The 25,025-nt window shown below is 43.0% G+C and overlaps 1 protein-coding gene across 1 annotated transcript in view; it reads left to right on the top strand.

The window, feature by feature from the left end:
• The first annotated feature begins 11,980 nt into the window (after window positions 1-11,980).
• LOC103670335 (spermatid perinuclear RNA binding protein) overlaps window positions 11,981-25,025 on the top strand; it is a 127,109-nt gene continuing 114,064 nt past the window's right edge. Inside the window, exon 1 of the mRNA XM_040631854.1 lies at window positions 11,981-12,078. The gene's annotated coding sequence lies outside the window, so the exon portion shown is untranslated. The remainder of the gene's footprint in view (window positions 12,079-25,025) is intronic.

Below are 25,025 nucleotides of genomic sequence, written 5' to 3'. Positions count from 1 at the left end.
TTCTAGAAGAGAGTGGGATCAAGTGTTGAGTGCTGCTGAGGAGACAGGTAAGCTGAGGCAGGGAAAGAACTCACCATTTGGATTTGGCAACATGGAAGCCGCTGGTGATCTTAAGATTAAATGGAGCCGAGTGGAGGGGGTTGAGCAGGGAATTAGGATAATTGCAGAGAAATGAGGCTGTGTGTGTGTGCATTTAGCTGAAAGTACAGAGTATTTCTCTGTTGTGGAAATAATTTACTAGAAAGGGAAAATTCTCGATGCGGGAGAAAGGGGGACAATGGCAGGATCAAAGGGCATGTGATTCAGGGGACCCAGGGAGAAGCTGGCCTCAGGGAGCAAGGAGGACAGTTGTTCATTGTGCGAGGAGTGGAGGCTGAGCACGTGGACTCCGATGCAGGTGGATGGGACGGCTTGGCAGTAGGGTGTGGAGAGAGTCAGGAGGCATTTGGAAAGCAGAACAGGAATGAAAGCAGTCCCTTCAGGATTTAATGCATCTCCCGGTGAGACCGGCTCTTATCAACAGCCTCTCCCAACATCCCATCTGTGCAGGCCTGGAGCCAGGCGGAGGGGCTTGGGGATGACTCACCCATTGCCCCTGCTGATGAGAAATTCACAGTTTGAGAAGGGAGACAGACCTGTAAACCGACAACTTCAATACAATGTGCTAATAATAAAGACGTGTACAAAGTGGTTTGAGAACAAAGAGGGAGTGAGTAACTCTGCCTGGAGGGGTCAGAAAAGTCTTCACAGAGGTGAAATTTAAATGAGGCGCCCAGGAGGAGGAGAACATTCAGCCTGGCTGGAAGAGGAAGGTCTTTCAGGGTGGAAAGAATGGCATGCGAAAGCCTCAGAGATGAGAAGGATCTGTTCCCGCTTCTCTCGTTTTCCACCTGTCTCTTTTCTTCCCGCCCCTCCCCTCCCCATTCCCGAGCTGTTGAGCTGCCGTCTCTCAGGCTTGCTTAGTTCAAGAGGAAATTTTTCTTTTTGGGAAGTTTAATAAACTTCCGTTCAGCCTGTACTGAGTCATGACAAAGGTGTGTTTCACACTTAAACAAACGTCTCAGATGTTATTTTTTGCACTTGAAGAACAAGCTATTTTTAAAGAAATCCAAACTCACTGGGACTCAGCAAGGACGAATTCTGTGACCTGTTTTTAAGAAGTGAGCTTTGGAAAGAAACATAGTGACCAGTACTGGCAGGAGCAGGGGACCTGGCAATTCTTCCCTCTAAATGTTTCAGTGAGCCAGTGAGTAGTTTCACCTTACTAAGTTGCTCATTTTATCTTGGCTCTCTGGTTTTCTAGAAAGTTCTTGGGGAGCATGCAACAATTACCCAATAACAGAATGAGGGAAGAGGAGGTCAGCACTCTCTCAGAGGTGGGCTGAGATAGTGGTGGAGAGGACAGAGAGAAGGGGGTGGGTTTGAGAGGGGCTTAAACTGTGCAGTGAACAAGGGGAAAAGGCATTTCCTCATGCTCCAGAAGTGTTGCTGTACCCATCTATGTAGCTCGCCTCCTCCCCGGGTGGGCCATCAGTTCCTTCCCTCCCAGAACATGCACTGCATCCCCCCTTTGAGTCTGTTCCCCGCTCCCTTGAATCAGATCTGGCCTGTGACTACTCTGACCAACTTAACACAGGGGAAGTGACACTGGACTAGTCCTAGGACTAATCTTTAATAGTCTAGAAGAGCTATTGCTGTAAGAAGCCCAAGATATATGAAGAGGCTACATATGAGTAGTCCAGCCAACATTTCAGCTGAGCTCCCTGGGCAATAACCGTGTCCGTTGACAAGTACGTGAGTGCGCCATCTTGCATGTTCAGCCTTCAGGTGACTCCAGCCCCAGCTGACATCTGAGTACAATCGTGTGAGTGACCCCAAGTGAGACTGGCCCGGCTGAGCCCAGTCAACCCACAGGACCATGAGAGACAATAATAAATTGTTGTTTCAAGCCAGTAAATTTTAGGGTGGTTTGTTACACAGAAAGAGCTAACCAGAGTATCCTATATTTTCATCAGTCTTTGGTAACACTAGGCACTGTGCGAGATGCTTTTCGTTTTAATGCTCATGACAACCTGGAGATAAGTATTATTATCCTCCTTTTGGAACATGAAACGATGCTCAGAGATGTTTCAGAACCAGCTACATACCGCTCCAACAGGTGTCCCATAGGTGCTATAGCTGGACACTTCCGTATTATGTACATCGTTTCATTTCTCCCAACTCTGCCCCTCTTCTTGAGTACGTTAGCTTAGACAGGGTTGCTAGACCACCCAGGCTTTCAGCCCGAAACACCTGGTACTGCCTTTGTCCACTTGGTGGAAATGGAAACAGCTTGGATCTTTGAGTCAGGAGACATGAACCTGAGTCCCAGCTCTGCTTCTCAGTTGTTGTTTTACTTCAGGCAAATCACTTCCCCTCTTTGGGCTTTCATTTCCTTTTCTGAGATAAGGGGACTGGGCTAGAATAGGGCTGCTTCTAAAACCTGAGTAACATGTTAATTCCTCCATGGGGCGCCTGGGTGGCTCAGGTGGTCAATTGCCTGCCTGCTGCTTAGGTCATGATCCCAGGGTCCTGGGATCAAGCCCCACTGCAGGCTCAGTGGCGAGTCTGCTTCTCCCTCCTCCCTATGTGATCTTTCTCACTCTCACTCTCAAATAAATAAATAAACAAACCTTTAAAAAATATATTAATTCTTCCATTTAAAAAACTTTTTTAAATAAAAATTTCCAAACATATCCAGATGCAGAGAGCACAGTGAACCTTCATGGACCCTTCATCTAGTTTCAACAGTCATTTCCATTTTGCCATACTGTGTTTAATTCGTGGCCCCACCTTTTTTTCCCCTTCCTGGAACATGACGTCGTATCCTCTCACCCCTAAATCAGGGTTGCCAGACTTAGTAAATGACAATACAGGACACTCAGTTAAATTGGATAACAATAAATAATTTTTCAGTGTATGTTTTATGCAACTTTGTATTTTACCTTGCAACCCTCCTTAAATGCTCCAGTTTGCTGTTTCAAAAAGGAAGATTTGATTACACAACTACAAGGCCATGATAACATCTGAAAAAAACAACAATAATTCCTTAATGGCGTTTAATATATAGTATATATCCAAATTTCCGTGTTTGTCTGGAAGATGTCTTTTCACTGGTAGTTTGTTCAAATGAAGCTATAAAGGAGGTCCATCATCGTATTTGGTTCTTAAAGCTCTTCTTTTTTTAAAGATTTATTTATTTATTCGACAGAGATAGAGACAGCCAGCGAGAGAGGGAACACAAGCAGGGGGAGTGGGAGAGGAAGAAGCAGGCTCAAAGCAGAGGAGCCTGAAGTGGGGCTCGATCCCAGAACGCCGGGATCACGCCCTGAGCCGAAGGCAGACGCCCAACCGCTGTGCCACCCAGGCACCCCAAAGCTCTTCTTTTTTTTAAAGATTTTTTTTTTTTTAAGTAATCTCTACACCAGACGTGGGGCTTGAATTTACAACCCTGAGATCAACAGTTGTATGCTCCACTGACTGAGCCAGCCAGGTGCCCCTGTTGTTAAAACTCTTTAAGTCACTTGTAATCTAGAGCAATCCCTTCTTCCTCCCCTTCCTAACCCCCAGATTTTTTTTTCACGTTATTCACTTTTTTGAAGTAACTGCTGTCTTGTAGAAGTTTACATGTTCTGATTTTTGCCGGCTGTTTCTTTATGGTGTGTCGTTTACTTGTTCCTTTTGCCCCTTACTTCCTGTGGATAAGTTTTATTTAAACGCTTCATCGGATTCAGGCTAAAAGCACAAGTAGAGATGCCGTGTATTTTAGAGTGCGTCTCACCAGGAGGCACAGAATGTACATTCATGTAACTTTTAGTGATGCTAACGTTTATCGGTGGATTCAGGTAGTGACACACTTATTTCTTCATTGTAATTTAATTGTAATGTACCCTATCAATCCTTGGCTCAAAAGTTTTACCATCTATTGATGACCATTACATAAATCGGGTGTATTACTAGGGTTTGCAAAATAGTGATGATCTAATTTTAGCATTCCTTGTGACTTATTAGCTGAAGTTCTTTTGTATAGAACTTTTTCTTATGCTCTGGGGGTATTTAGTTACTTGAAATTTAGTCCATAATAAAAGGCAGAATACACGCTCAGCTTTTTTTTAAACAGAACCCTCCAGTTTTTATGAAATTTCCAAGAGAAAATTGAATAGCAATGCTGAGATTTCCAAATGAAATGCAAGATTTTCAGTTTTTTTTACTTAACTTCTTTGATATCATATTTGTATAACTTTTGTCCTAAAAACTTTGGATCTTAACAGCATTGATGTTATTGCTAATACGTTTTAACCCATGATAGACATTTTTTCAAGTAGCAATACTAATATCATTACTAAGACTATTGAGAGTTTAAGATTTCTTTGTTGTTTTCTCCCCCTTTATCCTTAGCGTATAGCTCATTAACGATAGATAGTCAAAAATAAGGTCAATTGGAATGATTCTTTTTTCCAGTGTGGTCATGTTATCAAGTTGGTATAAAGTTATGTTCATACTTCAGCTTGTTTTTCATTTTAGGGATTATTAAAAAATTTATATGATTTAATGATTTGAATATTTACATGAATCATTTATGAGATATCAAAGTCAAAGGTATCTAAGAAGGCTCATTCAGAAGCCTTGCTTCCAGTCTCTTCCCTTCCTTTCTCCCCTATAGAAACCCCTCTGTTCGCTTTCTCCCCTATAGAAACCCTTTTAAAGCTTTCTCCACCCCAGGCTGATGATCCTTTGGTATGGGGGGGATAATCTTGTGTATTGAAGGATATCTGGCAGCATCCCTGGTCCCTACTTACTAGATGCCAGTTGTTACAACTAAAAATGCCTCTAGACCTTGCTAAATGTGTATGTGTGTGTAGGGGCCAAAATTACACCTCGTTGAGAATCACCATTTATTTTATTTTTTTAAAAGATTTTTTATTTATTTATTGGACAGAGAGAGAGAGACAGCCAGCGAGAGAGGGAACATAAGCAGGGGGAGTGGGAGAGGAAGAAGCAGGCTCCCAGCAGAGGAGTCCGATGCGGGGCTCAATCCCAGGACCCTGGGATCAGGACCTGAGCCGAAGGCAGACGCTTAACGACTGAGCCACCCAGGCGCCCCGAGAATCACCATTTTAAAGGAGACAGTCTCTTGCCGGCTTGAGAATCTGACCCCTGATCTAAGATATCTGCATTTAGCATTAAACTTGTCACCATATGAGCACTAAATTTGGGGTGCCAGGAATCATTTACAAGGCGGCTGTCCCAGTGATCCAGAATATACTTATTATTATTTGTTGATTGTAATTGAAACCAAGACACACGTTTAGAAACTTCTCTTATAACTTGTGACCCCTGAAAATGTGTCCACCAAGAGAACCAGACACCTCCGTACTTTCCCTGCTTTGCAAAATTCTGGGGCTGGGTGATTTCTTAGGGCTTTCCTGCTATCTGAAAGCTTTTGCTTTAAAAGCCCAGAAGCTTGCTTTTCAAACTGGGGTGGACAGGATAGTAACTGAGAGCACTGAGTTGAATCCCAGGTCTCCAACTTATCGGCTCTGTGACGTAGTGCCAGTGACTTACCTTCTTGGAGCCTTAGTCTCTCCAATGATAAATGAAGACGAAAATTGTACCTACTTCATGGGATTGTTGCAAGGATTAGAGACATAGTGCATAGTAAGTACTTAATATACTGCCTGGTGTATAATAAGTGCTTAATAAATGTTGGCTGTTAGTATAATTACCACCAGGGCTAGGTGGTGTGTGCCGGGAAATACTCAGAGCCACGGGACAAATCAGGAGCATCTTCCTGGAGTGTGAATTTCTACTTGAGGAGTTGGAAAATAGGCTTTGACTTTTTCTCCTAAAGGGAAATAATCAAAACATTATTTTCATGTTAAAACAAACATGGGAATAGAAGGTAAAGTTTGCATGGATTTTTAAGATAAAACATGAGACTTCAAAGAAATTTTGTGCTTGACTTGAGGCTGATGAATTTGGGCCTCATCCCCAGACCTTCAGGGAGGCTGTCTCCATCTGCCCTGCTGTGAGACAGCTTTGGTGGGGAAGTTTCAGCTGTAGCTCTGGGCTGTTGAGCATCTTCGGCTGATGAAAGTATCAGGGTATTAGAAGAAATCCTGTAAGAAGTGGGAACTTCCTGACCAGGAAGCTCTGCTACCTTCTTGTCTTCTTTGGAGTTTGTTCCCTGAGGAAGGGGAATGGGAAAATTTTCTGGGTATTCATTCAGTAAATATTTATTAAGTGACTACTATGTGCCCGGCACGATTCGAAGGCGTACAAATAGAACAAATCAAACAGCTTGAAACCTTCAGCTTACTGATCATTCAATATCAGTAGCTACCATAGCCTTGATAAAGGAACTGAAATGGGGGACAGTAGGGGGCAGTGGGTTTGAGGTTTAGGGGAGAGATCTGGCAGTTATGGACAGTCCAGTAGCATGTGAGACATCCAGATAGAGACCCTGAGTAGGCTGTTGAATGAGAGTCTAGAGCCATAATTCTCCTTTTAGACATTCGTGGTGGAGTTTGGGTAGTCATAATGGCATTTACTGGGGGGGGGGGGGGAGCCAGTAATGCCAGATGTCCCTCCCTGCATGGACAGTACCGCATGACCTTTGAATGTCGCACTGGACATTTACGTAGGTGAAAGTCTTCTGTGCAATGATCTGAGCCTAATGACTAACTCCATTTTTCATATAGAGACAAAGTATATTCTAGTGTGATTTTAATATTCCAGGGAGGCAAATACTATGCAAAGTGAATGAAGATTGTACCTTGTTGTGCTCCAGACTCTACCAAGAGTTATTCACCATTTCCGAAAGTCAGGTCAGCAGCAGTGATTCTGCTGTGGTATTCCAGTCTTCAATTGCTATCTGTAGCTATTGATTTTGGGTCAATGCTTCTCAGCTGTAAGGTGCATGGGATCACCTGGGAATCTTCTTTCCTCCCTCCCTCCCTTTTTTCCTCTCTTAGAATGGAAAAGATTATTTGGGCAGTAGAATCTGAAGAATCCAGTAGGGAAGGAGGGGCTGACACAACAGAGAGTGGTGGATTAAAGAGTAAACTTCCCTAGAGGGTAGGGCAGGGCATCCAGGCCCAGGAAGAGGACCTGGTCTTTGGTGAGAGGGCTGGTTTTTGTGAAAGGTGGGAAGGAGGGAATGGCTGGAGATGTATGGCTGGATTTAGAAACATGGTGGCAAGAAGATGAAGGATGTCACATCCCCTGTTTCCTACCCCTCATCCACAGCATGACTAGCTACATTTCTGTCTTCGGCTTCTTTCTGCAGCGCTGGCCTACGGTAGGGAGAGCGGCAGGGAAATAAAGGATAGGGAGACCAGACTGACCTGGTCTCCCTATTATATGGAAATTAATATACAAGTAAGGTATTATTACTATTACTACTACTATAATATTGTTATTATCCTCGAGATCAGCGCTAACTAATGGGACTTTCTGCAATGACAGAAATGTTTTATTCATATTTTCAATTTAGTTAAAAAATTTAAAAAAATATTTTGTTTTTAAGTAATCTCTCCACCCAATGTGGGGCTCCAACACTGAGATCAAGAGGTACATGCTTGGGGGCCTGGGTGGCTCAGTCGGTTGAGCATCTGACTTCAGCTCAGGAGCCCCACGCAGGCTCTGTGCTCAGTGGGGGGTCTATTTGTCCCTTTCCTTCTGCCCTTCCCCCCGCCCCCATGCGCTCTCTCTCAAAAAAATAAATAAAATCTTAAAAAGAAAAAAAGAATTGCATGCTCTACTGACTGAGTGAGCCAGGTACCCCTATTTAATTTTAATTTATTTAAATATAAATAGCCTCATGTGGCTAGTATCTGTTGTATCAGAGAGTACAGTGTTGCGTGTTTTCTGCCTCTATCTCAATGTGGTTCTTCAAAGATGAAAACCCTCTACAGAGGGCAAGTAGCATTGGGGACCAAAAGCACTGGGCTAGGAGTCAGACCAGAGTTCCCGTTCAGCTGTGACCTTTCCTGGCTTGGTGACTCTGGGCAATTCATTTCCTTATCTAGGCTTCGGTTTGCTCTGTTTCCTTCTTTTCAATGGGGAGATGTGAGGGTCCAAAGAGCTAAGGGTGGCAAGGCACCGGGAACTATGAAGGGCTGCCCACTGCTCTCTCAGGTTACCAATCTACCTTCCTTTACTGAGCACCTTTTTTCTTTCTTTCTTTTTTTAAAGAAAGATTTTATTTATTTGTTTGACAGAGAGAGAGCACAAGCAGGCTCCACGCTGAGTAGAGAGCCCAACGCAGGGCTCGATGCCAGGACCCTGGGATCATGACCTAAGCTGAAGGCAGACACTTAACCAGCTGAGCCACCAAGGCACCCCTACCAAGCACCTTTTATAAAAATGGCAGCGTGCTGTGCCAAGTGTATGTTCCAAAGATGCTTCTTCAGTGAGCCTTTGAGAACCTCATCTATCCCCCTCTGTTGGCTGCTCCCGTCTCTGTGGGCCATTCAGTGTTATTTGAGTATTGTACATTGGTCTCTAGGGCCACAGGGGTAGGGCAGTGTAGCTGTTTTCTTGCTTTTGTATCTCTAGGTACTAGCATGTAGTAGGTTCTCAGTAAATATTTGTACAATGAATGGATGAAACAACAAGTGCTAGTATTTGAATTTAGGTGTGATTTTAAAGCTCATCAAGTTCTATAACTTTACAATATCTATTACCTTACCTTGTTTATAACTGGAGATACTGGAAAAAGACCCAAATACCCAACATAGGGGCTTGGTTTAATTAATTAAATGATTCTTAAGATATGTTATGCAAGAGAGAGTTCAGTGACATAAAAAGAGGTGTATTTAATTTATATTGTTAAGTGAAAAAATCAAAACTGAAGGTATACTGTAATCTCACTTTGTAAAAGTTATATATGTACAGGGCAAGTTTGGAACAATAGACATAAGTATTAATAAAATATAATTAATATAAATATGATTACTACCCCTAGGTGGGATTAAGAAGTGAAGACACTTTTTTTCTAAAACATCTATTTGGTTTGTTTGTTTATTTATTTATAAAGATTTTATTTATTTATTTGACTGAGAGAGACACAGCGGGAGAGGGAACACAAGCAGGGGGAGTGGGAGAGGGTGAAGCAGGCTTCCTGCTGAGCAGGGAGCCCGATGTGGGGGCTCAATTCCAGAACCCTGGGATCCCGACCTGAGCCGAAGGCAGATGCTTAATGACTGTGCCGCCCAGGCGCCCCCATCTATTTGGTTTAAAAAATGTATCTAGTATATCCAGAAAAAGCAAAAATATAGAGACAGAGTAGATTAGTGGTTGCCTGTGGCTGGGAGTGGGAATGGGATTAACAGTAAATGGGTCTGAAGGATTTTATGGGGAATCTGTAAATGTTCTAAACTGACATAATGATGTTGTATCACTTGGTAACATTACTAAAAATCCTTGATCTGTGCTCTTGAAATGCATGAGTTTTAGGATATGTAAATATAACTCAATAACATTTAAAAATGTGTCTCATATATATATTTTTATTCATTTTGGTTACATATATGTATTCTTTAAAAAATTAAAGCAATGCAGAAGCATTCAAAGTGACCTATCCCTACCCCTAGCTCTACTTTGGACGCATAACAGTAGTAGTTGGTGTTTAACCCTTTCTAGTCTTTTTCTGCTGCAGAATCCAAGTGTAACATACACATCATAGACATGTAATTTTTTGCAACTTTCTTCTCTCTCTGGACATATACTGTAGGACATGAAAAAATTAATGGTAACTGCCCTGGGACATGGGATTAGGGGTAGAGGGAGTAGAGTTGGGGTGGGAAAGGAGAGGCACACTTGAAATTTTTAGTTTCTTTACTTTTATATCATTTGCATGTTTTTTTTGGTCAGGAATGTTTGGAGTTATAAACCCAATAAAGATATTGTAATAAGTGACACAATTGAATGCTTAATGCTGTGCAGTCCACCTATTTAAAATAATTTAGAAACTGACCTAATGCCAGGCACTATACTGAGTGCCTGAGATACACTGTCTCATCGAACTCTTATAATGATTTTACGAGGTATGCAATATTATGGTCTCACTTGACAGATGAGTTAACTAAAGACCCAGAGAGACTGATTTTCCAAGGTCACACAGCTAGTGTGCACAGAACGCAGACCTTTATACTGCAGCGGCTCTTCTCTTCCAAGCAGATTCATGTTCTTCTTGGAAAGCCCAGCTTTAATGACCTCATTGTATGTACATGTGCAGTCCTCCCTAACCCACTCAAGTCCTCAAGGTGCTTACAGTCCAGGGAGGTGACAAACAATCACAATCTGGTGCTGTAAGAATACATGGTTTAATGAGCTGTGTGCAAAGCAAAGGAATCTAGACAACGGGTCTGAAGCAGCCAAAGGGCATCGAGAGAATACATTCTGAGTTGACTAAGAATACAAGGAGACTTCCAGGACAGTAAAGAAAGGTGTGGGCGACTGGAGGTGGGGACAGGGTGTAGAAAGGGATTTGGGGCCCAGGGTCTGGCTCAGGCGGCTCAGAAGTGTTACAGACTGGCAATTACAGTGCTTAAGTTCAGTGCGGCTGGAGGGTCAAGTTGGCCTGAACGAGGGGCAATGGGAAGGGCATGCACCTTGAAACTTAAGGCCAGATCACCAAAACTTTTTAAGTTGAGTTAGAGTATTTATACTTTATCTCAGGAATGAAGCACAGCTGTTAAAACATTTGAATCTGGCATGTTACAAAGATGGGAAGAGGCCCAGAAGGGGCTGTTATGGGCGATCCGTCCTGGACCCCCAGCTCTCCAAATCCTGTTGCTGGGTGCTCAGGTCATTTCCACCCCAGGCTGGGAATTCCTTTAGGGTAAGGACCTTGTCTCATTCACTTGTGCATCCTAACACTCAGCACAGCACCTGGCATGCAGCAGGTACTCAGTAAGTGGGGCCTAACTGGCTGGCAGAATGCTGTACCAAAGAAATGCCCAGGAGTAACTCTGTAAAATAAAAAGTAAAACTTCATTTCTTCCTTAGCACTGCCCACATAGGTGTCCAACCAAAGTCTGACCCAACAATTAGGAGGTCAGAGAAGTCCTGGCCTCAAACTCAATCCCAGGTAGGTCCATTGGGTGGGAAAAGGAGAGGTGGTTGCTGACTAAGCTGCAACTTCTGTGTGCTGAGAATTCACACCTATTGTCTTTTTCCGTCTCTCCAACAGCTTCTAAATCGGAATTGTCCTAGTTTCCCTACCATAAAACTGACAATCAGAATGGTTCTCTAATTTGGTCAAGGTCACACAGCTGGTAAGTGTAGCGGGGCGGAGGCTGGCAGAGGACCTCTTACCAAGTCGAAGTCCACTGGCCTCCTCGTCCTCCACCTGGGGAGGCGTTGCGTAGTCTACTCCGCTGCTTAGCCTCTGGGGTTGGGGGGCACCCGCCACCGGGGCGCGGAGCCGGAGAGGCCGGCTCGCAGAGGCATCCGGGAGCCGCTCCCAGATTCGGAAGTTACGAAGTTTCCGTGCATTTCGCTTGCCTCCCTGCGCAGCTCGTCCCCGCTCCACAGCAGTTACGCCGCTAGCGCAGCGAGGCTCAGGTGCTGCAGCGGGCGGGGGCCTGGCGCCGGGAGAAAGGCGGGGACGCAGCTTACGTAAGCGTCGTCTCGCAGGTGCATGCGGCCTCCACCAGCGTGTGGTTCCTGCGCGCTCCCAGGTGCGCAGTTGGCGCAGGCGGCGGCGCGGCACGGCGCCGGCGGGCGCTGGCCGGCGCTCTCAGGTACGACAGAGTGCGCGTGGAGGGGGCGCGCGGCGAGCGAGGGGGCGGGCTTTCCGTTCCCCAGAAGCCGCGGGCCCGCCCCCCGGATGGGCCAATGGGCGCGCTGGGCGGTGTCACGTGCTCGCCGCCGCCGCCGCCGAAGCGGAGACCGGAGCCGCGAGCGCCACCAGGGCAGCAGCCGCCGCAGCCGCCGCCGCTGGGCTGAGGAGCCAGAGACGCGGGCGGACGAGGTGGCGGCGGCGGCGGAGCGGGAGCGGGGACCGGGCGCGGGCAGAGCGCGGCGGCGCGGGTAGGCTGCGGCGGCGGGGTAGGCGCCTGCGCGGCGGGCCGTCCCGGGCGGGCGGCGGTTAAGGCGGCGGTTGAGGCGGTTGGCGGAGCCGGCCCGGGCCCCGCATTGTTTGTTGTGCGTCCTTAGCAGCGGCGGCGGCGGCCGCGGCGGCCCGGGCGGAGAGCAGGGAGCAATCCCGGCCCCCCTGGCTCTGGCATTGTGGCCGCCGCTGCGGTGCCCCGGCCGCTTTGGGCAAGGGCAGCGGGCCGCCTTCCTCACCTTCGGGGGGACGGGGTCCCGGCCCCGAGTGAGGGGAGGGCGTCGGCAGTGTGGGGGGACCCGGCGCCAGGGGTCTCGATAGGATGGAGGGTGAGGGGCTCCGAGCAGGTGTTGGAGGACATTGGGGGCAGGGGCCGGGAGCGAGGCTTGGGGGGCTGGCGGAGGGTGTGGGCAGACTTAGGGGAGAATGAAGGGTGGAGGGATCCGGCCCATAGGGGCGGGAGGGCCTGCGGGCAGGTTCGGGGGCCCGTGGGGTCAGGGCGAGTGCGAGAGAGACGGAGAACATTCAGGAGGGTGGGGGGCAGTCCGTGGGGGTTCGGGAGGGTGTGAGGGAGGCTTTGGGGAGGGTAGGGGCGAGCGTGATGGGAATGGAAGGAGGAAATTAGGGACTCGAGGGAGGAGTGGAAGAAGCGGATGTCCCGGTCGGGGCTGCGTGTGAGGGGCAGGGAGTGGGGGCAGATTTAAGGAAGGCCACCGGACAAATGTGACTGGAAATGTGGAGGAAGGTGTGCAGGTAGAGGGAAGTGGGGGGGGGGAGGGACGGGGTGTCTAGGGGTCTCTGGAGTGATGGTGAGGGAAATGGAGGTTTGCAGGGAGGAGGTGTGTGTGAGGGTAGGCCCAGAGGCTTCGGGAGACCTGTGAGGGATGTGAGGACTGTGTCTGCCCAGGAGGTGTGTAGGGAAGACGAGGAGGCAAGAGTGTTGAGGCTGGACAGGTGGGACATGCCAAGGGAGGGCATGTTGGAGGAGAAGACAGGTGTCTCACTGGTGAGTGGTGCTCAGGGGAGAACGGTATTGGGTGGAGGAGGAAGGTGATTGGAGCAGGGCCAGAATTGGAGAGAAGTGAGTTCAGTGGAGTAGGGCGATGGGGACGGACAGGAGGTGTGCAGGGTATTTAGCGGGCAGCAGAAGTGAGTGAAATGGAGAGTGTTCTTGTGGGAAGTATAGATGTAGGTGGGGGAAGTATAGATGTAGGTGGGGGAGCAGCAAGAGAGGAAACTTTGGGGTCGGGGAGACATTGCGGGGGACAGGTGGAGTGAAGTATGTGTGAGGTAGAGGGCCAAAGGTATAGAGGGTGAGGGAAGTGTTCTTGGAGTGACAGCTGAGGTATGAAAACAGATGGAAGGAAATGTTTTGGGGGCAGGAAGTGTGGAAGGAAGTTAGGGAGACAAGGGGGGGTGGTATGTGTGTGAAGGGAAATCAGTAGAGAGAGGTAGTAGGGGGTGGATTGGAAGGGGAGGGATGCAGGCCTGGAGTACATACAGTATGTAGAGGGAGAGAAGCATAGCTTGGGGGTGCTAGATTTTGTCTGGTAGACGGGGATAGGCAAGGAAGAGAGGGAAGAATGGGGGCAGACAGGATATTTTTGGGTAGAGGACGTAGAAGAATGCATAGTATGTAATGGGGTAAAAGAAGGGCAAAGTAGGGAGGTGTGTGTATGTGTGACTAGAAAGGGATAAGTTGTGTATTGGACTGGGATGGTGGTAGGGGAAGCAGGTTGTCCAGGTTTAGGGGCAGGAAATGACTATTCAGGTTGGAGAGAGTTAGGAAAACAAGTTGCTTAAAAGAGAATGGAAGGAGCAGGGTGCTGAAGAGTGGGGAGAGATTGGAAAACTGAGAGATTAAGGGGTTCAAAAATTTTAGGTCACTGGAAATAAAAGGCAGGGTTCAGAAGTTGAAAAAACAAAAACCAAAACAAAAGAGAGAGGATTACATTCTGGACGTAGAAGAACTGAAGAGTGTGTGTGGTGTTTGTGTGTGGATCCTGGAATGATATTAATGAAAAATGGAGGACATTAAACCTTGTACGTATTTGAAGGTTCATGCCTCTAGGATCAGAAAAATCAAGAAGCTCGATTTTAGTTCTAGAACCCTGTGAATGGGGAAGGGATAAGGGAGAGCTGAGTAGTATATACTCCCAAGTTTGGAGGAGGTATGTGGTGGGATATTGTCCTAGTGCATTGCGCTGACAAGTGTGAAGATAGAAGAGCCATACAGGGTTGTGTGGAGTGCACCACGAATGGATAGAAATAGGATTGCAGCAGGTGCAGGGCAGATGCCTTTGTGAAGATACTGCAAGAGAGCAGGGCCCAGTGTCCGTAGCATTCGAAGGCTGTGTATCAGGGAGGAAGGGATACCTTGGTGCTGTGTCTCAGCTACCCTGGTGCTTTCTGGGTAATGGGGCAGTTTTCAGGCTTTGAGTGGTGTAATATCTGAGTCCCATGTTAGAGGCAGACAGAGGTAATGTCCATCCATCTCCTAAAAGTGTCAGGAATGGAGATCTGCGATTCTGTAACTCTCTTTCAGGGTGCAAATAACTGATCTTGGCTTTTCCTCCAAAATAGTTCAAGTAAAATTTGGTTGGAAGCTTTTGGATTTTCTGGTATTTTAATTTGAGTTAGGGAGTGTAGTGTTAGCTTTATTGAGGAAAGACTTTTGGGGTTGTGTGGACATACAGCCAGCCAGTCAGCTTGCCAGACACATAGGAAATAACCTTCAGGGGTTTGAGCACAGGTATTTCAGTGCAGGTCTCATTCAGTGTTCTGTGGCTTGTGTTAGATTCTTTGGGATTTGGAAGGATTAAGGAAGCTGCTTTGAGACTGCCTTAGTAAGCAGAGTTTTCTAGAATCTTGGAAAACGACTTCCCTCTTGACAGTTGAAAATTCAGTCTTGTCAGATTTTGCAAAAAAATTATTTCATCATGTTGCAGAAATAACTTAAATTACTGCTTTGTGGGCTTCATGTAGTATGTAATGTAGTACCTGGTGTGATTTCAAATAAAAGGTCTGGTTTGATACTTAGGGAGGCTTTCTGGTTTGATTAGTTTTCTCTTTTTGTCAATTTAGGAAGTATCTTAATGCAGCCATTGTAAGTTTTAGATAAGTGTGAGTGGAAGTGGGAATCTTGCCTAAACATAATGAGGGCTGAGCAGAAAACACGTTTTAAGTAATCTGAATCTGTAAATATTTAAAAAATAAACTGGGAGCTAATCATTTTTAAAATCCAAATTTAAAGTGCATCATGAAGGCAACAAAATAATGTTCTGAAGACATTGCTGTAAGATTTTATTTTTGGAGGGAAAGGTTTTTAAAGCATAATATGCCTTTCATTGAAATTCTTGCAGTATTTTGAGATTTGATAAATGTGTAGGATATGATTATAAGGAGCATGTTTGGCCCCTTTGGCTCCCAGGCAGAGAATTTGAGCAGTAGGATATAAGATGAATAGAGTGACCTTTGAAAATTCTCTCCTATATGGCTATTGTTTCCTCCTTGAATTTTTTAAGTCCATTGTGTTAGTTCATTTTATTGATTTGGGGCAAGCAGTATTTTCTTGCTCAGAATACTCAATTCTGGCTCAGTGTTCTGATTATATGTATTGTTTCATGAAATTCTATGGTTTGGGATAGTTTGTAGGCACTTGAAAATACTGTTCTAAGTTTATGAACCAAGGAAAGCAGGTTATTTAGACTTTGTAGGCTAAATAATTGGGTCTGGTTTTATTTTCACTGGTGACTTGCTGGACAAGATACTTAATCCCTTTGTGCTTGTTTCTTCTCCAGAAACCTGACTCTGTCTACCTCCCATGAGAATTGAGATGGTTTATATAAAACAAATATAAGTCTTTCAGGAAGATTAGAACTATTTAAATATGGGGATAGGTGTTGTTTCCTTAGCTCCTTTTTTCTTTTTATCTTGGTCAAATAATAATTGGTGCTTCAAAATTTGGCATTAGGTGGGTTAATTTGTAGTGTGAAATTTGAATAGAGATGAAACTTCTCTGAATGTCAGAGATGTCTGCAAATTGAAGTTTGTTCATTCTTTGCTCTACTGTCTCCTTATCTTTTCTGGCTCATTTCTGTAGTTGAGTTGCCGATTTGAATTCTTGAGTATGAGCAGAAGATTGTGAGAGACATTCTGCATTGTGGCTGTAGCCTGAGATTGCTTCTAAGCATGAATTTCCAGAGATGAGCACTTCTCTTTCACTCAGTGAATTCACTTCCTAAGTCAGGAATAATAAATACAATACATTTTCCTGTGTATTTTGCAGAAAATCAACTAATTCTAAGTGACTTGAACAGAAAAATAGAGCTATCCCTCTTCTAGTGGTATTAAACCTCCTCCTTTAGATTTATTGAATACTTTTTCCTTTTTAAAATTTTAGTTTTCAAATACCCACCCTTTTGACATTTCCAAGCCTATTGACAGGTTATGCTCTATTTGAGGAGGAATGATATTTAAATGCTTTTAGAATGTTTATTAGTTGTAAAAAGCCTCCAGATGCTGGTTAGGATTGACGTTGCAAAAATGTAAATAGTAAGTTGCTTTTTAGACATTAATTTGCTTGAGCTTGGTTAATACCCGGTCCTGATAGTAGTCTTTTGTGCTAGGTGACCTTTTTTTAAAAAAATATTTTATTTTATTTTAAAGATTTATTTATTTATTTTAGAGAGAGACGGGGGGGAGAGAACGAGGGAGCAGGGGGAAGGGCAGAAGGAAAGGGAGAGAGAATCTCAGACTCCCTGCTGTGTGTGAAGCCTGACATGGGGTTAGATCTCAGGACCCTGAGATCATGACCTGAGCCGAAACCAAGTGTTGGATGCCCAACGGACTGAGCCACTCAGGCGCCCCTTTAAAGATTAATCTCCACACCCAGTTTGGGGCTTGAACCCACAAACCTGAGATCAAGAGCCACTCCCTCCACCAGCTGCGCCAGCCAGGTGCCCTGCTGATCTGTTCTTAATAGTTTACTCTCTTATATAAGGTGTTTGGACCTCCATTACCCATCTTGCTGCTCTTTCTGTTTTCATTTGTTTTACATAGATCTTCTTATTGGAAAATTGGTTGTTTTTAAAAATTTGTTCAGCTGTAGAAAACCTGTTTCTGACAGGTAATTATGAGAGGCTTCATAATCCAGTCTAATTTTAGAAAACTTTATTGAGAAATGTAAGTTAAATTTATATGTCAATTAAAACAGAAAAGAATAAGGTGATGAGGCCAGATTAGTGGTGATATAAATGTTTATTTATTTATTTATTTAAAAGATTTTATTTATTTATTCGACAGAGACAGAGACAGCCAGCGAGAGAGGGAACACAAGCAGGGGAAGTGGGAGAGGAAGAAGCAGGCTCATAGCGGAGGAGCCTGATGTGGGGCTCCATCCCATAACGCCGGGATCACGCCCTGAGCCGAAGGCAGACGCTTAACCGCTGTGCCACCCAGGCGCCCCGGTGATATAAATATTTAAATGGTTTAAGCCTGAAAGATCTGCAAGTCCAACTTTTAGCTCTTGCATTGAATAGTGAGGTCACCACATGACCTGATTTGTCACTTTCATGCCTAATTTGATGTGTTTCTTGTTTTAAGGGTCCTTGAAGTGCATCATTTTTGAGAAGTACGGTATCTGTCTCACAAAAGACATTCCATATATGTGTGTTGCTGAGTGAATGAATGCCATCCTAAATTTTAGTTATTTGATATTAAAATTCTCTTAACTTCTGACATAACTAACACTGTGTCGAACATCTGCTTTCTTGAGTTAACTTTAGCACAACTCGAAAGGGTATAGTTGATTATATCAATAATAAAATCACAGCCTTGCATTGTGTGACTTCATGGTTCATTTCCATTTGAAGAGTGAGAATTTTGCAGGAGGTTGTGTAATAAATTCTGAGGCGTTTCTGGGTCATGGATAAGATGTAGTTTCTTACTGCACCTGCAGAATTTCCTCTTTGCAGTTTTCCAGGTACCAGGACTTTTCATGATCTCCTATTAGGCAAATCAGCATTTTGTTTATAAATTGAATTTAACCATATTAATACTATTGATATAAATCAAGTGTGAATTTAACCATATTCATACTATTGACATAAAGCATAGTAATTATCCTGAAAGACTGTTTAGATTTTTATTTTTATGTTTTTAATTATGCTTACCTGTTCTACCAGTTTAATTCAACAAACATGCATTGACTTTCGGCTCAAAGGCACATTTTTTGCCAGACCTAAGATTTTTTAGTAGGGCTCTATAGTACTGTTTTGAGTAAAGAATAGATCCTTCCCTAGATAGATTGGCCTTTAATGTGCCAGTGGAGTCTATAACTTTGGTTACCTAGGTAGTGACCTGGTAAAGAGTTGGTTTTTTTTTTTTTTTTTTTTTTTAAAGATTTTATTTATTTATTTGACAGCCAGTGAGAGACGGAACACAGGGGGAGTGGGAGAGGAAGAAGCAGGCTCCCAGCGGAGGAGCCTGATGCGGGGCTCGATCCCAGGGACCACCCAGGTGCCCCAGAGTTGGTTTGTTTCTAATAGTTAAGATGGAGGCAGTTTATTCTTAAGATGTTTATAATTCCAAGTAAATCTAAAACGCCTCAAACATTGCATCTAATCATAGGCTTTTGTACAACTTAAGCAACCTACATTTTAACCTAATGAAGTATAGGGTACTGGATAGCTCTTGTCTTAACTCTGGACAATTCAGTTTTAGTTAACAAAGCTAGTGAACTAGAGAGAAAAGATGTTACAATTTTGATAATGTAGGTTAGCAGCTGGAGGGAATAACATTTGGAGCCCTTGGTATGCATATTTTTAGTTGTTTTTGAAGTAAGCTGTAAATAAGCTTTTAATGTCAAGGTTAGTATGGAAGAACAGATATCAAACGTATTAGTGATGAGGCCTTTAAAAAGATGGTATGGGTATTTTGAAGATAAGTATTAACTGCTCTTTGATATGCCAGCTTTGTGGTATATGTTGTGGAGTTATACAAAATTGGCTTTTGAGGGGCAACTGGCTGGCTTAGTGGATAGAGCATGTGACTCTTGATCTTAGGGTTAAGTTCCAGCCCCATGTTGGGTGTAGAGATTACTTATAAAATCTTCAAAATTGGCTTTTGGTCAGTATTATTGTTCGGTAGTGTTCTTTGTAGTGCCGAGGGTTTGCATACCTGGACTTTGGTCCTGTGAGCACTATATAATGTAGGTGAACAGGAGAGTTTCAGAACACCCTTTCAGAGGTTCCTTCTGGTTCCCAAATTTGGCCAGGAAGGTTGATGGCTGGGCAAATTTGAAATCTGCCTCTTTTAGTCAAGCCTTTGAGTGCAAGTCTTTTCAAGGACTGCCTGCAGTAATGCGTGGCCTTACGAGGAAATTTGGGGCCCCAGGATTATGCAGTAGTAGTAAGTCTGAAGAAAAGCTAGCACTTGGGTGGACTCTCCTTTTAGGTTATTCCTAGAGATGATCCTGTGTTCAACCTTGACTGCTCTATTGGGTAGTAGAATGTTGTTGACACCAGAAGACTTGGCTTTGAGGTCTGATCCTGTTATTTACTAGTTGTAGATCTGTCTCCTCATATATAAAATTGGAATAAAACCCCTAAAGTACAGTTATAGTGAGGATTAAAGAAGAAAAGAAAGCTGTTTGTAAGCTCGAAGCGCACACTCTGAAGTAATGAGAAACATTTGACTCAGAAGGACCTGGATTTTTATTTTTTTATCATGGCATGTTCAAATGTACATGAAAGAGAACAGTTAGTGAATTTTCACATGCCTGTCAACTAGCTTCAACAATTACTAGCATTTTGCTGCTTTTGTTTCATCTATCCCACACTCACAATTATTTTCTGTTGTTTTTGTTGGAATATTTACATTAAATCTTAGACATCATTTACTTTCATCCATAAATAAATACTTCAGTATGTATTTCTAACAGGAACCTAAAAAAAGATATAACCACAAAACTTTTAACTGTCTAAATTAACTATAATTCCTTATCTAATGCCCAGGAGGAGATGGATTTGAAACATAGCTCTACCTCTCACCAGCTTTGTGTGTTAATCAAATTACTTGCTCTCTCCGAGCTTCTGGTTCCTTATCTGTAACATAAAGATGATACCTCATGAAGTTATTTTGAGCTTAAATGAAATAACATATAAAAGGCCTAACATGAATGTTCTCCGTAAATGGCCCAGCCTCTCTTCTGAGCTTCCTATGGCCTGTGAATTAGGATTATGCGCTGCCCTCCTTCCTTCTTTAGTATCACAAAGAGTAACAGTACTCTGGAATTACTGCCTACTAAGCTAGTGAAATTACTCTTCATTGGGCTGTTTGACTCTTTTAGGGAAATTCTATAGCAGTTAAAATCGTGTCCGTTCTCCCCCTCTCTCCTGCAATATTATTATTCTCCTGTCTAGTGACTCATTCTAGTCAGCATACACATGCTGTTATTTCACCTATTTTTTTTTAAACAACCCTTTCTTGACCACGCTGTTTCTTGTAGATGCAATCCAATTTCTCAACTTCTTAAAAAAGTTGTTTCTACGCATCTTCAGTTCTTCTGTTCTCTCCTGAACCTACAATAATGAGACTTTAAACTTAATTACTGAAACTGCTCTTGTTGAAACCACCAAGTTTAATTCTTACTTGACCCATTAGCAACATTTGGTGCAATGGATGTCTCCTTCCTTGAAATACTTTCTGCTCTGGTTTCTGGGTTATCATATTCTGCTGGTTTTCCTCCTGCCTCCTTGGAGAAGTCTTATAACTTCCTTATAACTACTACCTCTTAATATTGGACCACCTGGGATCTTTGCTTTTTATTCTCATTCCCCTGTGATCTCATCCAATCTCATGGCTTTAATACTGTGTATATGCTGATGATTCTCAAATTCTTATCTCTGAAACTCCAGACTTGTATGTCTTACTGCCTGTGTTGACACCTCCACTTACATTATTTTATTGGCATTTCAAACTAAACTTGTTCCAAACTGAACTCCTAATCTTTACCCTGTCCCTCTTGTAGTATTCCATGCTTTGGTAAACAGCAACTTCCTCCATCTTTCTAGTTGCTCAGGCCAAAAGAGTTGTCCTTGACTCTCTCTCACACACTACATCTGACCCATCAGGAAATCTTGCCACTTCTACCTTCAAAATATATCCAGACTCTGGCCATTTTTCATCCTCTACTGCCTTAAGTTTACATCAGTTCTTTTGAATTATTGCAGTAGCCCTTTTTTGCTCTTGTCCCTTCATATTCTGTTCTCAATACTATAGTAAGAATGATCCTTTTTAAAAGGTAAGTCAGATTTTGTCTCTTTCTGGTCAGGAGATTCCCTATCTTACTCAGAATAAAAAGCTAAGTCCTGTCAAGGTCTTATGTGATCAGATACCCTTTTCTTTCCTCTCTGACCTCATCTCCTCTTGCTTTTTGCTTATTTCATTCTGGCCACAGTGGCCTTCTTGCAGTTTCTTTAATGTGCTAGGCATATAGTTTGCCCAGCCTGGAATGCTGTTATTCACATATATGATTGCTCCATTGTGCCCTTTCTGGTGAGGCCTTCCCTTTCTACCCTATTAAATGGTAGTTCCTCCATTTCTGGCCCTCCCCAGCCTTCCTTTTCCACCTTCTTTTTCTCATTCCCTCTTAAACCATTTAACTTATATTTTGCTTATTTGTGTATTGCTCTTTTACCTTTACTAGAGTATAAGCTCCATAAAGGTAAGGATTAATGTTGGTTTTGTATTCTCTAGATTCTAAGCACTTAGAACAGTGCCTGGCACAGAGTAGGTCATTGACTATTTGTTGAATGAATTATTCTTTTATTTGTTGTAGTCTGCTACTTGGTAAAGATGTTATAGTGCTAACGTTTTAGTTGGAATTTCAGTTTTTCCTATGGAATACTATGTACCTTGAAGTCTTTATGATGTGTTTTTCTTCTTAATGAGTATCCTTTCATAAGACTGTTGTTGGTTTTATTGTTAATTCATAATTTTGAATATTATGCACTATGCTGGTTGGATGGGGGATACAAGAATAAAGTACACATAGACCCTGACCTTTAAGAGCTTACAGTCTATTAGGATAGATGATGGTTTGTGTATTTGTGTATGTACATGTATATATGTGTGTATATACGTGTGTGTGTGTATGTATTTTTTTTTTTTTTAAGGTAAGACTTTAGATAAAATGGTCCAGGAATTCAGAAGAGCAAGAAATTATTTCTAGCTAAGGGGAATAAGGGAGAGACTTCAGAGAGGATGTGATATGTACATCTGTACTGAGCCATGGAAAACAAGTAGGATTAGATAGTGAGAAAATAGGGAAGAGAATTGCATATGGAGGAAATTGCATTAGCAAAATAAGAATGCTCAAGATTAATTTGAGAAAGAATAAGTGGCTCAATAGTAAAAGGTGAGGGAATATCAAAGGAATTGGTAAGAGCGTAAGTTTGGAGAGGAATGTTGGAGCCACTGATGGAAGGCCTTGAATGCAAGGATGAGGAACTCAGACTTTGTGGACAGTGAGGCTTCAGTGAAAGGTTTTTGAGCAAGAGTGGAGGGATGGTATTATTTTGGCTATATTTATGAATTTGATAATGTGAAAAGAGAGGCTGAAGTGCATACACTAAGATGCTGTTGTACTAGTTTGAAGACAAAAAGTGATAAAAGTAGTGGAAACGGATATAGAAGGGATGCCTTAGAACTGGTGGAACTTGGTAACTGGATGTGAGGGCTGAGTGACAAGTCTACAGGTTTCAGGCCCGCTTGATTGGGCAGGCTAGCGTGCCCTGAAGAGAAGTAGGGAATCCAACAGAAGTGGCACCAGGAGGCAAGTTTAGTTTAGGTGTTCAGGAGTTTGCAAGTGTGGTGGTGACATTCAGGTGATGATTGTTTTGTTAAAAAGAAAATTAGGAATGATTAGAAAGGATGTGCATCTGTGGCTTTATGCCAGAAAGAGAAGACTTGATTGCTGAATCTGTTACTGAGGTCTGAATCTAGATAATTGATTTGGAAAACATCTGATAAGGCATCCAGACTTTTCTTTTGATTTGTAAGTGTCTCCACTTGTTTCACTAAGTTTGTTAGATAAGTTGCTCTAGGTTGTAGAGAACTTTATGAATATGAATATACTCATATTCATGAATATGAATATGGGAATATGTAGGGCATAGTCTCAGCAGTTTGTTACAACTTAGATGTCATCCTTTGAGCTTTCCTTTTCTGCTTCATGGGCTATGGATATCTAAACTGTGTCTGTCCCACCCTTTTTGAAACAATAGATGAGGGCACCTGGGTGGCTCAGTCGGTTAAGCATCTGCTTTTGGCTCAGATAATGATCCCAGAGTCTTGGGATCCAGCCCCACATCTGGCTTACTACTCAGTTAGGAGCCTACTTCTCCCTCTCCTTCTGCCCCAGCCCCCACTTGTGTGCTCTGTCTTGCTGTGCCGTCCCTCGCTCTGCTCTCTCTCAAATAAATAAAATATTAAAAAACAAAACAAAACAACAGATTAGAGTTTCCAACTAGTCACCTCCATCACTTTGTTGAGATCCTGTTGAGTTAACAGGTTTGCATGGTCGTGCCAAACCCCCTCTCCTTCCCCTAAGGATTTAGAAGCACATTGGAGGAAGACAAGCCTTCTACCCTAATTAATGGTAGTTAAGGTGTTAGTTGCCAAAGCATGTCTTTAACAACCTACACTTAACAAAATACCAGAAGATACCAGAGGATTTAGCTTCCCTTCCAGGCATATTCAAGAACAGAATAAGATTCCTTTAGATTTATAACCTTTTCAGAGTCTTGTAGCAGGAGGAGTTTTTAATCCGAAGGTCATTTATAGGAAAAAAGACATATTTGCAAAATAATGTTGGTTAATTTATACAGTTTTTATTTATAGGCTATCCAGTGATGCATTATATTTTTATACTTAATGCATTTTTAATAGTTGCATAAAAAGACATCCTTGAGTTTATTAGTTAAAAACCTGTAGTTCACCAGCTTGGTTTATAATGGTGACCTTGAGCTTACCACATTAGTCATCTCTGAATTAAGTCTTTTCTTTTGTGCGTAGATCATAATGTCAGTGAATATGATTTTGGCACTGTCATAGGATCTGTTTTTGTTTTCCAGTAAATAGGAGTCAGTCGGACCCAATTACCCTGAAATGAGAAGATTTTCCTATATAGGATAACACATTTTCAGCTCAGTGGATGTGTGGTGGCTTTTAGTTCGTCAGATTTAGCGTGTATTGTAGTTAAACTTTTTTTTTTTTTAAATCTAGGTAATTTTATTTCGCATAATTGGTTTGCCAGGAATATAAAGGATAGCATCTTGTGAGAAACCTTTGAGGTTCTTTTAGCCCTGCTTTGTTCTTTGACAGATGAAGAATTCAGGATATATTCTGAGTGGTTAAGGGACTTTTGCAAAATCGCACACATAGCTAGTGGCATAGTTGGGGTGAGAGGTGGATTTCTCAACCTCCAGGCTTGGGCTCCTTCCACTTAGTCAGGCTGCTTCTTTAGAAATGTGGACCAGAGAACCTCGAATAAATCCAGTTTAACCGGTCACATTGCTGGCATCTAATGATGTTCAGTAGGAATAATTATGGTATTTTTTCCTCATTCCCCCTGAAAATTAATTTTTTTAAAATTAACCATTTTAAACTGAGCAGTTCAGTGGCATTTAGTACATTCACATTGTCTAACAACCAACGACCACCCTCTCTAGTTCCAAAGCATTTCCATCACTCCAAAGTGAAACCCCTGACCTGTTAAGCAGTTTGAAAATTTTTTAAGCAATTAAAATGAAAATCTTTAAACAGTTAAAATAAAAGTCTTTACTATGATGAGGTTGACAGTAACAGGTTTCGTGGTAGTGGTCACTCCTAGTGCTTTGCTGTCTCTGGTTTGCTAGTAAGAAGT

The sequence above is a fragment of the Ursus maritimus genome, unplaced genomic scaffold (assembly GCF_017311325.1).
Source record: "Ursus maritimus isolate PB19 unplaced genomic scaffold, ASM1731132v1 scaffold_17, whole genome shotgun sequence".
In the NCBI taxonomy this organism is placed as follows: Eukaryota; Metazoa; Chordata; class Mammalia; order Carnivora; family Ursidae; genus Ursus; species Ursus maritimus.
Note: the sequence above shows the minus strand (reverse complement) of the source record. Positions and strands in the feature narration are given on the sequence as shown.